General features: G+C 46.1%; 1 protein-coding gene across 1 annotated transcript in view; it reads right to left on the bottom strand.

Moving 5' to 3' along the window:
- Window positions 1–12,577, bottom strand: part of LOC146863210 (histamine H2 receptor-like) — a 525,832-nt gene extending 513,255 nt beyond the window's left edge. The window contains exon 1 of the mRNA XM_085643349.1: window positions 12,299–12,577. The gene's annotated coding sequence lies outside the window, so the exon portion shown is untranslated. The remainder of the gene's footprint in view (window positions 1–12,298) is intronic.
- Between the last annotated feature and the right edge of the window lie 75 nt (window positions 12,578–12,652).

The following is a 12,652-nucleotide window of genomic DNA, read 5'->3' as shown; positions in this document are numbered from 1 at the left end:
GTGCTGGGGCCATGCCCTAGTAATATTCTGCCCCCCCCATCCCCTTTTACATTTATAATAAAACACTCTCAATGACAGTGTATTTATTATATTTGCGGGCCACGCCCGCAGCAGTCAGCGGCTCAGGAGAGGGCGTGGCTTCAGTCACAAAGTGACATGTGACATGGGTGGTGGTGGGTGGCAGCAAGTACGCATGTCAGGTTGGATGGAAAATGTCTCTGGCCAGCCCGACATGCACACTGGAGGCTTGCTCTAGCTGCACATTAGGAGACTGGGGGTTGATCCACGCTGCAGACCCAAGTCTCCTAATGAGCAGCGAGTTTCCCTGCTCAAGCCAATCCTAGTGTTGCAAGCAAGCAGCGTCTGGATTGGCTGAAAGATGCAGTTGCCTGGTGCAGCTTTGTTCACATGAGAGGCTACGCGAGGATGGGAGGCCTAGCAACGGAGCATGACCAATCCCTATATGGCTTACGTGAAGTAACGCAGTGATTGGCCATTTCTGCCATTGCTGGGCTGTTCAGTCAGCCTGTCTGTCCCTCCCCCCACTTTGGGAGCATGAGGGAGGCAGACAGACCAACACCTGGCCTCGTTTTGCTGTGTAAAGGGTCAGGTCACATTTTTTCCTGACTGCCGTGAGAATTGATCGACATTATCACGTCACAAAGATCCCTGAACATCTTGTCTTGCTAGTCACGACGACAGTAGAGCCAGCAAGTAAACTCGAGGCACAAAGTAGGTGCCAGGGTCACAAAACTATTTACTGCAGGCCTGTTCGGCCTCAGTTTAATAATTGTAATGTGGAGGAGGAGAGAGGGCGTTGTTGAGGCGGGAGCCTCTCGCTGATGGTGGCTCGTGGCTGGCAACCTATATAGGACTGGGAGTAACAGATTTCTGCCAAGGGGTGCTTTCTTTGGTGAGCCCTCAGGCTTCTTCTCTTCCCAGTATTGCAGAGACGCCCCTCCTAAATGAGACAGTAGGAAATATTATATACAGCTGTTAAGGCACTTAAAGTGCCATTACATTTGAGGATTACACTTCCCGAATGCTGCCGCATTACTCTGCTGGGCAATTAACGTTTCTTTATAGTTTTGCAGTATTTTATTTCTGGCACGACCTAAGGAGTGCATGGCTGCAGTGTGGAGCAAGGGAGTGCCAAGGTTAACTGTGGTTTTGGCTCGTAGGGTGTTGGGCCACCTGACCGTAGCTTTCAAACCTGTTGTAACTGTAATAGGACACACATTGTTTTCAGGTTAAGTGGCTGTCTACTTGTATATAAAATTGTTGTGACTAGGGGTGGGCGGAATTTGCGAAATTCACTTTCGCAAATTATCGCGAAAATGTTAAAAATCTCCGCAAACACGCGGAAATATCGCGAAGATGCGGAAGTTTTTTTCCCGCCCGTTCGCAGTATTTTCTGCGTGGTCGCGGCTCGCCAACTTACCCATGCGGTTGCTCGCGGGCGTGGCCATCTTGTATTCACTTGTCTCGCGGTGCATGATCGCGAGAAGAAAGACGTGATCGCGTGACGCATGACGTTACTGCGGGCGTGAACTGTCGCGAAACAGCGCAAATCGCTACCAACAACCCAACATCTCGTGGAGAACGCGACCGGATCGGGAAAACTTGTCTGCGAACGTGGGGATTCAGGTAAGGCAATCGCGCGCACGCGAGAATGTATTATTTTACAGCGCGAGCAAGAAACAAATTATCGCTAAGCTGCGGAATGTTGACATTTTCGCGCTTTCCGCGGAACGCGAAAATGCCAAATTATCGCAATTTCCGCGAACGGAACGGAATTTTGGCCCAGGCCTAGTTGTGACTTTTCTACGGGCGTGCAGAATATAAAATGTAGTGCTCTGCACTTCAGAAACTTCAGCACTGAGAGCAAGATTATAGGCATGCAGGAATGCATAAGCGCTTCTGGGCAATGCCATTTTCTCCAGGTAGTCAATGTCTTTATCCCAAGAGCTAAACGTTTGTAAATAATAAAAATAATGTGTTTGTTTACAGCGCTAAATAATGTACTTCTGCAGTATTTATAAGGCCAGTTTGAGCCGAGGAGAGAGAGGTGTTGGTAGCCGTGAGGCACAGTCAGTTTATGCGTCCACCCATTTGCCCGCCCCACAATTCTCCATAAGTGGCAGCCACCACTGTTTTTTTATTCTCTAAGGGATTGGGAATTCTTAAGTAACTGAGGACCTGATTGATACACTAGAAAGGGATATGCAACACATACAAACTGATTATGAAACTCTTGGTGATCCATCTCTATTGGTGGATCTGCAGGAGGACCTTGGGCAGGTGCACAAAATGAATGAACACAAGATGTTGTTCCAGGGGAACCATGTTAGAGCCCGAGCGTTTGGGTACCTGTCTCAGGCCTGCCATTGGAGGGCCTGTGTATTGGTTCACTGCCACTTCAACTTGGCATTTACAAACTCTTGCCAAGCCTTAAATTCCCCTTTTATTACACAGATGTCACCCCCTAAGGTAGGCCCTAAGTGACCCTAGTGGCTGGGTGCTGTGTAACTAGAAGGCAGGACAATACTTGTAAGTTTTACATGTCTTGGTCGTGACGAACAGCTTAATTCGTTTTTCACTGCTATGGGGCCTACTCCTTCCATAGACTAGCATTGGGGATTTCATTAAACACCTTTTAAGCTGTAAATCCTGATTGGAAAGGAGTAGCTACTTCATGTTTAATGTGTTTGGAATGGTAGTGATAAATCCTCTTTAATGGTAACGTTGGATTTGACATTGCAATTTTAAAAATGACACTTTTAGAAAGTGGACATTTCTTTGCTCTTAAGTTTGCTCTGTGTGCCTGTCGCCAGTCGCCAGTCTCCAATACATGTCTGGGCTGGGCAACAGCTAGACTTTGTGCATTACCTCTAGACAGCCACAACACTGGAAGGGCCTTTTGTGACAGGGGATTCATCTGCATTCATCTGCATACTGTTATCCTTCCTGGGTAGTGAGGGGGAAAGTTGGCTCACACTTATATCTGAACAGGTTGTGTCCTGCTCTCACACAAAGAGCTGATTTACCCCCTACTGGTAGTCTGGAGCCATAGCTGGGATGAAAGGGTTAAAAGGGATTCTTATGAACTCCAGAGAGTTACTTTGAAGTCACCCACTACATCAATGGCACTTTTGGGTATAAGTACTAGGGCTCTGACCCTACCAAATCAATACACTACTGGACCGGGGAAGAACTCTGCTGTAGTGAAGGCTGATGTGTTGCAGGAAATGCCCCTTTGCTGTAACTGTGAATGCCTGTTCTGAGGAGTTGCTTTGCTGAGCTGCCCTGCTGCCTCTTGCCTGCTTATCTTTGCCCTGCTGAGACTGCACCCAAAGTGACTCTAAGGGCTTCTTGGCTTGCCCCTTACTTTCCTTAAATCCAGGGTGATAAAGGACTTCCCACCTACCTGGACATTGTTGCCAGACTCTACAATCTGTGAATCTTGCTAAGGAGACAACCCAATCACTGTCTGAACTGCACCAGGGGCTCTCCAACGGTCCAGTGCTTTGCTTTTGGACTAGCAATGGTCTATGATGACAATCAGTTCTCAGTGCTGATTGAGATTGTTATATTTATCATCCAAATGCCTCATCACCGAGGGAAGCCCTTTCAGCGGCTCCGGCATGTTGGTGTGGTGACAGGAGTCACCGCTGTGTCGACGCATCTGCTACGCTCACGTGTGCAGATTCAATACTGAGCTCGGGCATTGGAGGCTCGCCTGTGCCCTGAGGGAAATTGTCGCAGCTGTGAGCATTTTGGATCTACCAGGAACCAACCCTTACGGCCCACCACTGCACAGTCTTCTTTTGTGGGAGTCCCATTGACACAGGCCCCATTCCACATGGCCGTCACCCCTGTGCTTCCCGAATTAGGGTACTTTGTGCCAAACCTGCAAGGTCTTACAAGTCGCGCTGCACATTTCAGGTGGCTGGGATTATCCCAGCCTTCCAGTCCTTAGTAACCCGTAGCAAGCTGCCCTACAGGCGCCTATTGGTAGAATACTGTTTTTGCCCACAATACAGTGAGAAAACAACTACCAATTATCCCTACTTGGCTTTGTGTTATTTCTCGCCAGTTTTAGACGTGGTCTGATGATCAAAAGTGCTGTTTAGCACTGTGTTTACATAGATACTTGTAAAATGCACATCTCTTTACTACTCTTTGGATTTTTATAGTTTTGGTCTTATTTTAATCCGATAAATACTCTTTATTTTTCCAAACCACTGTGGTGCCTTTAGAGATAAGCCTGACTGCTCTGTGGCAAGCTAACAGAGGGTGAGCACAGGTTATCTTGTTGTGCATCTATCTAGCTTACCATAAAAGAGGTGGTTTCTCCTGCCTGACCTGGGTGCATACCTCAGCCAACCAGGAACCTCATTTCTAATACTTTGGGATTTTGGAGAGGGGTTCCTCCCACCCGTGTGTCTCAGCCTGGGTTTCAGTAGCTTCCATGACACACATAGTTCCTGAGTTGCTGTGGGCTCAGCTGGGCAGTTTCTGGTACCTATTCTCAGCCTCACCCGAGTATTTCACAGGTCTTTATAAAACCATTTATGCGACTCTGTGAACTGGTTAGCGATTCTTTGTTAATTTTTTTTTAGTGGGTCCACTACCCTCTGGGTCCGCACTCTGCCTATTCCTTACATTTGTATTTTACTGTTACTGCCAAAGTGGGAGAATGCATTTAGTGAAAAGGCATATCATGAGTAGGGTTGCCACCTTTCCAAGAGTAAAATGCCAGCGATTTGTTGTTGTTTAAAGAGTGCGTAATACTAAAAAGGGCTGTAAACAAAATCGTATGCATTACTTTGTAACATGATTTTCCTGTCATTGTCTACTTAAATTATTAATCATTAATGCAGCTCTAGAACACATTTAAAAGTGCTTCATACTTGGGATAACTGTAGGCCCTGATGTGCTTTAATTAAGACACCATCATTGGCTGTGGAGTCTCAACTCGAACTGCCAAATTGAGAAATCCGCTAACCTAGCCATACCCAGCGGCCAGGACAGAAAACATATGCTACCACACCTGCCCGATAGGCCCTGACATGATGCACTTAATTCTTAGCAGAATAGAATGGATTCATAGCAAAATGCTGCAACTTATATTTAAGGTAATTCTTATCATAAGAGATCTTGTACTCGTCAATGGCAAAATGCTGACCCTTGTATACCCTTGTATACCGGAGGGAATTTTTAGAGGTACCAATGACTATAGCTGATGTATCCATAACACATATCTGGTACTGTCATATTGTATGTTCTCCTTGGCATACTCCACTCCATTGCACACCACCCTACTCCATTCTATGCCACTTACACTACTTCACAACACTTTAATGCACTCTACGACACTCTACTCCTTTCCACAACACTCGACTGCACTCCACAACACACTACTCCACTCTATGCTACTCCACTATACTCCACTTCACTCTGCGCCTCTCTTTGCCACTCCTCTCTATGCCACTAACTTTTAGCCATTCTGTACAGCAGCCATGCTGGTGTACAACATAGCTAAAACACATTGGAAAAGCCAGTAGGTCTCGCATAGGCGAGACCTATTGGCTTTGCCAATGCTTGTTTCAATTTGTTTTTAGGCTTGCTTCTGAGAGAGTAGTGCAGCGCACATTCGTTCCTGATATGTCTGGTCTTGCTTCCTTACTTTTTTCTCGAATTAATGGTCATATTCAGTTGCCAATGCATCTAGATATGGTCAGATGATATGGGGAAGTGGGAGACCCGCCCACCAATAAGCCACCCCACTCATCTGGCAGTCCCAGACCTACTCTCAGACCTACTTAAGAACGGTACAGAATTGCATTCAAATTTAACAGCACAGCTTAGCAATGGATAACCTAACATCGCAGAACAAAACATAACATACTATACCGCACCGCAACATAAGTCAGTTTAGGACAGCATATCCTACTAAGCCACACCAATATATATAACGTATCAAATCCTAATATTGCATAGCACAACACAGTATCATAGAACATAATAAAGCAGCTTAACATACTATGTCATATGTTAGCATTGCATAAAACAACATAACACACAGTCTAACCCCATACCTTAATTTAACATAGCCCACTTTGGTGCACTAAAACATAACATAATATATTACACAAACAACATAAAGTACTATGCCACACCAAAACATAATTTAGCACTACAATAGAGCATAACAGAACGCAATCATTATGCCACACCAAAACATAATTTAGCACTACATATAGAGCATAACAGGACGGAATCCTTATGCCAAACCAAAACATAATTTAGCATTAGATATAGAGCATAATAGAGCAGGATAATTATGCTACACTAGCACACTACACAGAATAGCTCTGCATTGTACAGCATAGCAGGGCATATTCCAGCATATAATATACATCAGCATAAAGGGACATGCCATAACATAATAAGAGATGCTAAAACATACCATAGCATAGCTCAGTCTTGCTTGGCATAGCGTGGCATAGTATTACAGCTTTTTTTGCTATTTGCTGAATGTTAAGCTTTCACCAGACAGTCTATACAGCTACCACGTCTAGACTTTACATCAACATATGCATAGCTCCTCCAACACTTCCTGCTAGTTCTTGCTTGAGTTACATCGTAATTAGCAGTACAGCAGTCAGGCCCCTAGACTTTACCATATGGCATGTCACAGCAAGGGGCAATTTATGCAGAAGCTCAGATTTTGGCAGACTTTACAAATGTATCAAAGGAAAACGAACGACTGGGCCCCTTTTAATACTTATTTTGCCTTTACATACCTCTCTGAATATTCATGGATTACTAATGAATTAGTGCAGTAAGCAAGGGGTGCTACAGAAGTCACTGAAAAAATATTTGTGCGTTAGGTGTATTAGGCCCATCGTATCTTTAGAGCCCCCACCATATACCATCTACTGACAATAGATTTCATAAAAATCTTTCCAAAGAGAGAAAGAACATTCAGGGGCACGAAGCTTTGTGATTAGCTGAATCGACCATCCTACTGATTCATATTACAATGCAACCCAAACCAACGTCTCGGTGCCGTCTAAAGAACTTGGGGGGAAGTCACATTGGGTCCACGAGGATCCACAAATCATCCAATGCCTTGCTTTGAGCCACAGCAAAAGGAACAAATGATGGACGGAATACTGAACAATGCAAACATTCTCCCACAGTCACAGAGATCTGGGCTTAATCCATCATTCTTGTGCTTTCCACGCCACACCAGTTTGGAGCCAGCCATGTGCAAATCAGTCTTGACCCTGTGCCTCATGGGAACAGTCCAGCCCGAACTGCCAAGCCGGGTCCTCCCTGGACCGGAAACAAGCATCCTGGGACCAGTTTCGGGGCTGAGTGTCTGAAAAGTTTCAGCACTACGTATGTAAATGTTAATGTATGGTTTTCTTATATAGCACTGATCACCACTACGGGTATCTCAGCGCTGTATTCATACCGCTGAAGGAACCCTTCCTGGCTTTCCATGTGAGGTGTCCACTCCTGGGCACCTCCATGGTGAAGGCCAGGCATCCCAGCTCTGTTGGGGCCGTTGTGGAGATTAAGCAAGCTATTGCCCAGAGTTGCAGCGTGGGACTCATGATTAGAATAGGCACTGAGGCGAGAATATCTGGTCCGCGGAATTTATAGCCCGATACCCTGCCGCGACGGGAATCGAACCCTGGTCCCGGACCAGTGCTCTGCATCGAGGTCTGCCGCTCTAACCATTGAGCCACACTTCTCCACTACGTCCATCTCCGTGTGTTTGCTTTGTTTGCCCTAAGTTGGCAGGGTATGCCCAGACGTGGGTCCATAGCTCACTTTGCCACTGGATTCAATCTAGCCTGGCTGATGAAGGGTGTTACCCAGAAACTGAACCGTTACCATTATACTTCAGTCTTGCTTCCTCCAGTGAGCCATTTTGGGTTGGGGTTACTCCTCCACTCCTTGTGCAGCCCACCCCTGTTAACCTCTACATCCAGGACACCATGCCCATGTGTCCAGGTAAAGGATGGGGAGGTTAGGGTGTGTTTCTGTTTGGGCCTGTCAGAGCCTTGAAAGTCTGAGGGCCAGAAACTCTGCTCTGCTCTCTCTACTCTGGTCTTTCTCTGATCCTCTCCTATGCTGCTGTTCCTTTTCTCAAAACAACTACAGAATCACTGACTATTGCAGGCCAGCCTGGTTAGATCAAGACGTTTGTCCATGACCACCACCTCCCGGAGACACAGACACCATACTCTGGGGCCTAGGTCATTTCCTTGGGGGGTCCTACTACTGCTCCCCATGACTCGTGGTAGCTTGTAGTGAACTAAGGCTCCTGTGCCTACAAGGAACATCCCTCATAATACATACCGTGGTTACCTAATGGTACACACCAGGGTTGAACCTCTGTTGCTCTTGGGTGAACCATATCATAAGCTGACCATTAACAACACATGCTGAGGGTAGGGCCTCACTTGCCCAGAGGCGGACCCCGCATCGTACTTAGCTTGAAAGATTAAGAATATAAGTTGGGGGGGTGTTTATCGCTTGTTGTGATGGACCCACCTTGCACATACCCACTCTACTGAGCAGTGAATTCAGCGAATTGGATATGTGCCCCTGCTAGGTGGATACTACATTGTACATGGTCTGGCTGCTTGAAACTGAATACTGGAGAGCTGGACTCTTTTGCTCAAGGGTGGACCCACATAGTGCTAGGCTAGTCCCTTTTTGCCTCTGGGTGAAGCCCACATAGTGCACATCTTGGCAGCTTAACGGTGCATGCCGGGGGTTGGACATCTGTTGCTCCTCGATGAACCACGTATTGTACATACCCTCACTGCTCAACAGTGCGCCTTGGGGTTTTGGAATCTGACGCTCCCGGGTGCACCCACCCACAAGATACACACCCTGGCTCTTTAACAGCACACACTAGGGCTGGACCTCATGCTTTTGAATGTGCTTGGTACTGCTTAGACTCTGGTGAACCCACTTCAAGCTAACCTGTGATGATGGCTTCAATATTAGGATGCTACTCACTCTAAACAAGATAGGTATGCACTGCTGTATGTATTCTCACACTCTCCGTGATGCCTCATGCTTGTGTTCCCTGCCAAATGCCTGAAGCATGTCTTGAAACCTTGTGTAGTTCACTCAACAACTTCCATCTAAGACCCTAACCAATCCTGCCCCCAGAAAGGGCACCTAGGAGATAAAACTGGTCGCTTTGTGGCTTCTCTAGGTCTATGATGCACTATTTAAACACTACACTACGCTACAACAAAAACATAAACCTAACCAAGAAATCACCTCCCCAATTACACTGATTATTAACCTCTTGCAAAAAGTAGTGATACTTCACTTACCCATTTTGTTGCACAATAATTGTGTGTGTGTTTAAATATAATTGACATGTAGGACCAGGGGCGTAGCTTTATGGGAGGAGTTTGGGATGTGACACCCACAAATAAATGCATTCTTGGCTTTGAGGTCAGGTCTGGGGGATATATATATGGTGGCTGTATCTCAACATGTAAAACTGCATTGGAATCAATGTGGGCTTCCCTGCTTGTCCTAAGTGCGTGATTCTAGCCAACAATTGTATTTCACAGAGCCTCCTGTTTCTTTATTATCGCATATGAAAACACTTTTAAATACTTGCGTTCAGGATGTGTGCTGTACTATCACCTCTTTTGTTTTATTTAATACACTACAATGTTGCTCCATCTATAGTAAGAATCTAGGCCACATTTAGGGTTTACATGACAACAGACCTGCCTCGTAGTTTACTAATGACGTTGTTGAGTGCGCTATTGATGTTTCTAAATTCATGTTTAATAACTATCACTTTTAATAAGTGTCTGTGTATGCTGTGATACAATCTGATAATGGTGAACCACTTCTGCGTGTTAAAGAAATGCACTTTTTGAATTCTGAAGAGACTGTAATATATTTTTACATTCTATTTGTTGCACGATATCCATGTCAAAGATTTAGAGCCAAGCCAGACCCATGGCTTGGCCCTGGCTTGGCTTGCCCATCGACTCACCCAACTCTATTTCCAACTTGGGCTTATTACATGGGACCGTCAGTCAGTTGATAAAATTGTTTGTACAAAGCGAGGATTGAAAAAAACGTCCTGCCCACATGCACCACTTGGGCAACTCTACTATCCAGTCTTCTCATAACAGAGTCAAAGAAGAGTTCATGCAGTGAAAATACATCAAAATAAATTCTACCAGGGCAGGGACTCCAGGCCGATGTGTTGCACGTAACCGTAGTTTTGAGTTCCCAGGGAGCCTACCAGGCCAAGCAGGACGGGCTTGGGCATAGGTTCATGGAGGGTGTTTGGGGTGCCGTGTGATACTCCCCAAATGCATGCTTGGCAGTTGGGTCTGGGGACACTGAGGGAGCGTTGCGGTGTCTGGTTTTCTCGTTCTTTCACGAACAGATTTTACTTGTTCATTTAATGGAGTGGAAACGTAAATGCATAAAATGAAGGTTTTAATAAAAACCCAGTATACCTGCACTCATGTAAGTTCCCCTTGACTGGGTTCAAATTTTCTACTTTTTGGAATTTGTGAACATTGTTAGTAGTAGGTTTGGAAAGCTGCACGGGTCTCGGTGTTCGAGGCATACTCCTGGCAATGAAGCACCCAAGAGGTGAGGGGTGAATGCTTGCAAATTGTCTGACCACTGGCAATCTCTCAGGGTAGCATTCCAACCCACTCTTTTTCACACACTCTGCCACTCTGGACAGAGGCCCTCCTACTGCAAACAAGTACTGACCCCCCTCCTCATGGAAACAGCCCATCCCAAACCTTGATCATATCACCCCACCCGGCAGCACACTGCTTTTTCGGTTGAGGAATTTGAGATTCACACTAACATTTCACTGACTACGCAAGCTACGCCCCTCTGCAGAACACGAGTCTTTCCCTGTCAAGACTGACTCAGCCACTTATCTTTCCAAGGTCGAAAGAAGTCCAAAGAATTGCCAGTGAGAACTTCGGTCAGTTACAGTGCGAAGACACGGAAGAGTAAAGCTCCTCAGAATAATCACTCAGGTTATTTTTACTATGCTTGGAACATGTTGGGTCTTCTACATTTCAAACAGATATCAATGGGTGGAAACTGGGGCAAAGCTCGCCAAAGGGTCATTTTATTTAAATAAATCTGCAAATCGCCTCCCATTAACACTCGCCAAGAGCTGTGAGTTCCTTGCGCCTCAAACGTGGGAGGATTTGACATTTAAAGAGACAAAAAGCGCTGATGCTCGCTCGAAGAATGCAGCAGATTACAGGCGGCGGCACAATCAGCCTTCAGCAGCGCGCGCCTGTAATTATACATCTGACACCCGCTTTATTAAACACTCCGGGAGTAATGGCACCACGCAGGCGCGATGCAGCCGCACGCGCGCCTTTCATTTGCTTAATGAGTTGCTGATTTCTGCTTCAATTCTCTTAATGTACCGCAATTAAATCGAGCACGTGACTTGGGCATGCCTCTCAAAGTCGTCTACATTCTTTTTTTAGTTCAATGTATCATTGTAACTCGATATTTTAATACACACAACTCCATGATTCGCTCCTATATGTTATCCAAATAGGGTACTCAAAGTTATGTACAGAATGTCGCTACACTTCCGTTCACAGGGTTCACTGTATGGAATACTGCAATCAGGGAAATACAATTTACAATTGCGATTACCCAAGACGTGCAACAAACCCCTGCTCGAGAAACCCATATTTAAGTGGGAGAATACGACCAACAGCCCAAAATGAACCACAAAAGCATTCTGTGGGGTGTATGAATTGTATTTAGAACAAACAAGCAATGTTAGTAGCAACTCAAGCTGAAAGTCGGGAGTTATGCCCTCCACACGAGAAGTGATTCCTGTGAACCGTGGATTCATGGGTTCTGGACTCGCGGCTTTTCCACTTGACCATAGTGTGTGATCTTGGTCAAAATACCTCCAGTTGTCCACCCTCACTGCTCACATGCAAACGGCACGGCGAGAGGGTGTTAGGAAGCGTCATGTAAGTAAGAACCGTCCAACCTTAGTACTAGGTAACCTATGTGATAACATAATGCGGCACTGTGAGGCTGCATGCGCGTGGCACCGAAGAAACTACTTACAAATAAATTAAGAAAAATGCCAAAATTGAGAGCGCCTTGAAACAGGCCAGTCGCTTTATAACGCATTATAGAAATTACTCAGTAAGTGCACATATAGAAATGTGTCTATAAAAATGACAGAATATTTGACAAATTGCGCGCGTGTTTTTACCTGCTGGCGCCGTCCCCAGAGAGAAGCCGGTCTGTGAAGTATTCCAGTCGGTGCTCCGGAGCCTTCTAGTGTAACTTCACCATGTCTTAGTCACAGGCGTGGGGATGCACAGCGGCTAGAGACAGCCTTCTCTCGTCGGCTGAAGGGTGCCCCCAGAGCAGCGAGCTCGCTGAGTGCCCTCGCATCGTGTGCACTTATTTCAGCCCCAAAGGTCTGTAGCGCCTCAGATTAGCCTTCTGGTGCACGTTTAGCGGGAGCGCGGTCAGCGGTGAACCCACCTGCAGGAACCAACCCGGAGTCTCTGAATGAACGAGACTGGGCTGAGCAGTGCGCGCGCAGGATGCCTCGCGGGTC

Source organism: Triturus cristatus, chromosome 2_2 (assembly GCF_964204655.1).
Source record: "Triturus cristatus chromosome 2_2, aTriCri1.1, whole genome shotgun sequence".
Classification (NCBI taxonomy): domain Eukaryota; kingdom Metazoa; phylum Chordata; class Amphibia; order Caudata; family Salamandridae; genus Triturus; species Triturus cristatus.
This window is presented reverse-complemented; position numbering and strand designations above follow the sequence as displayed.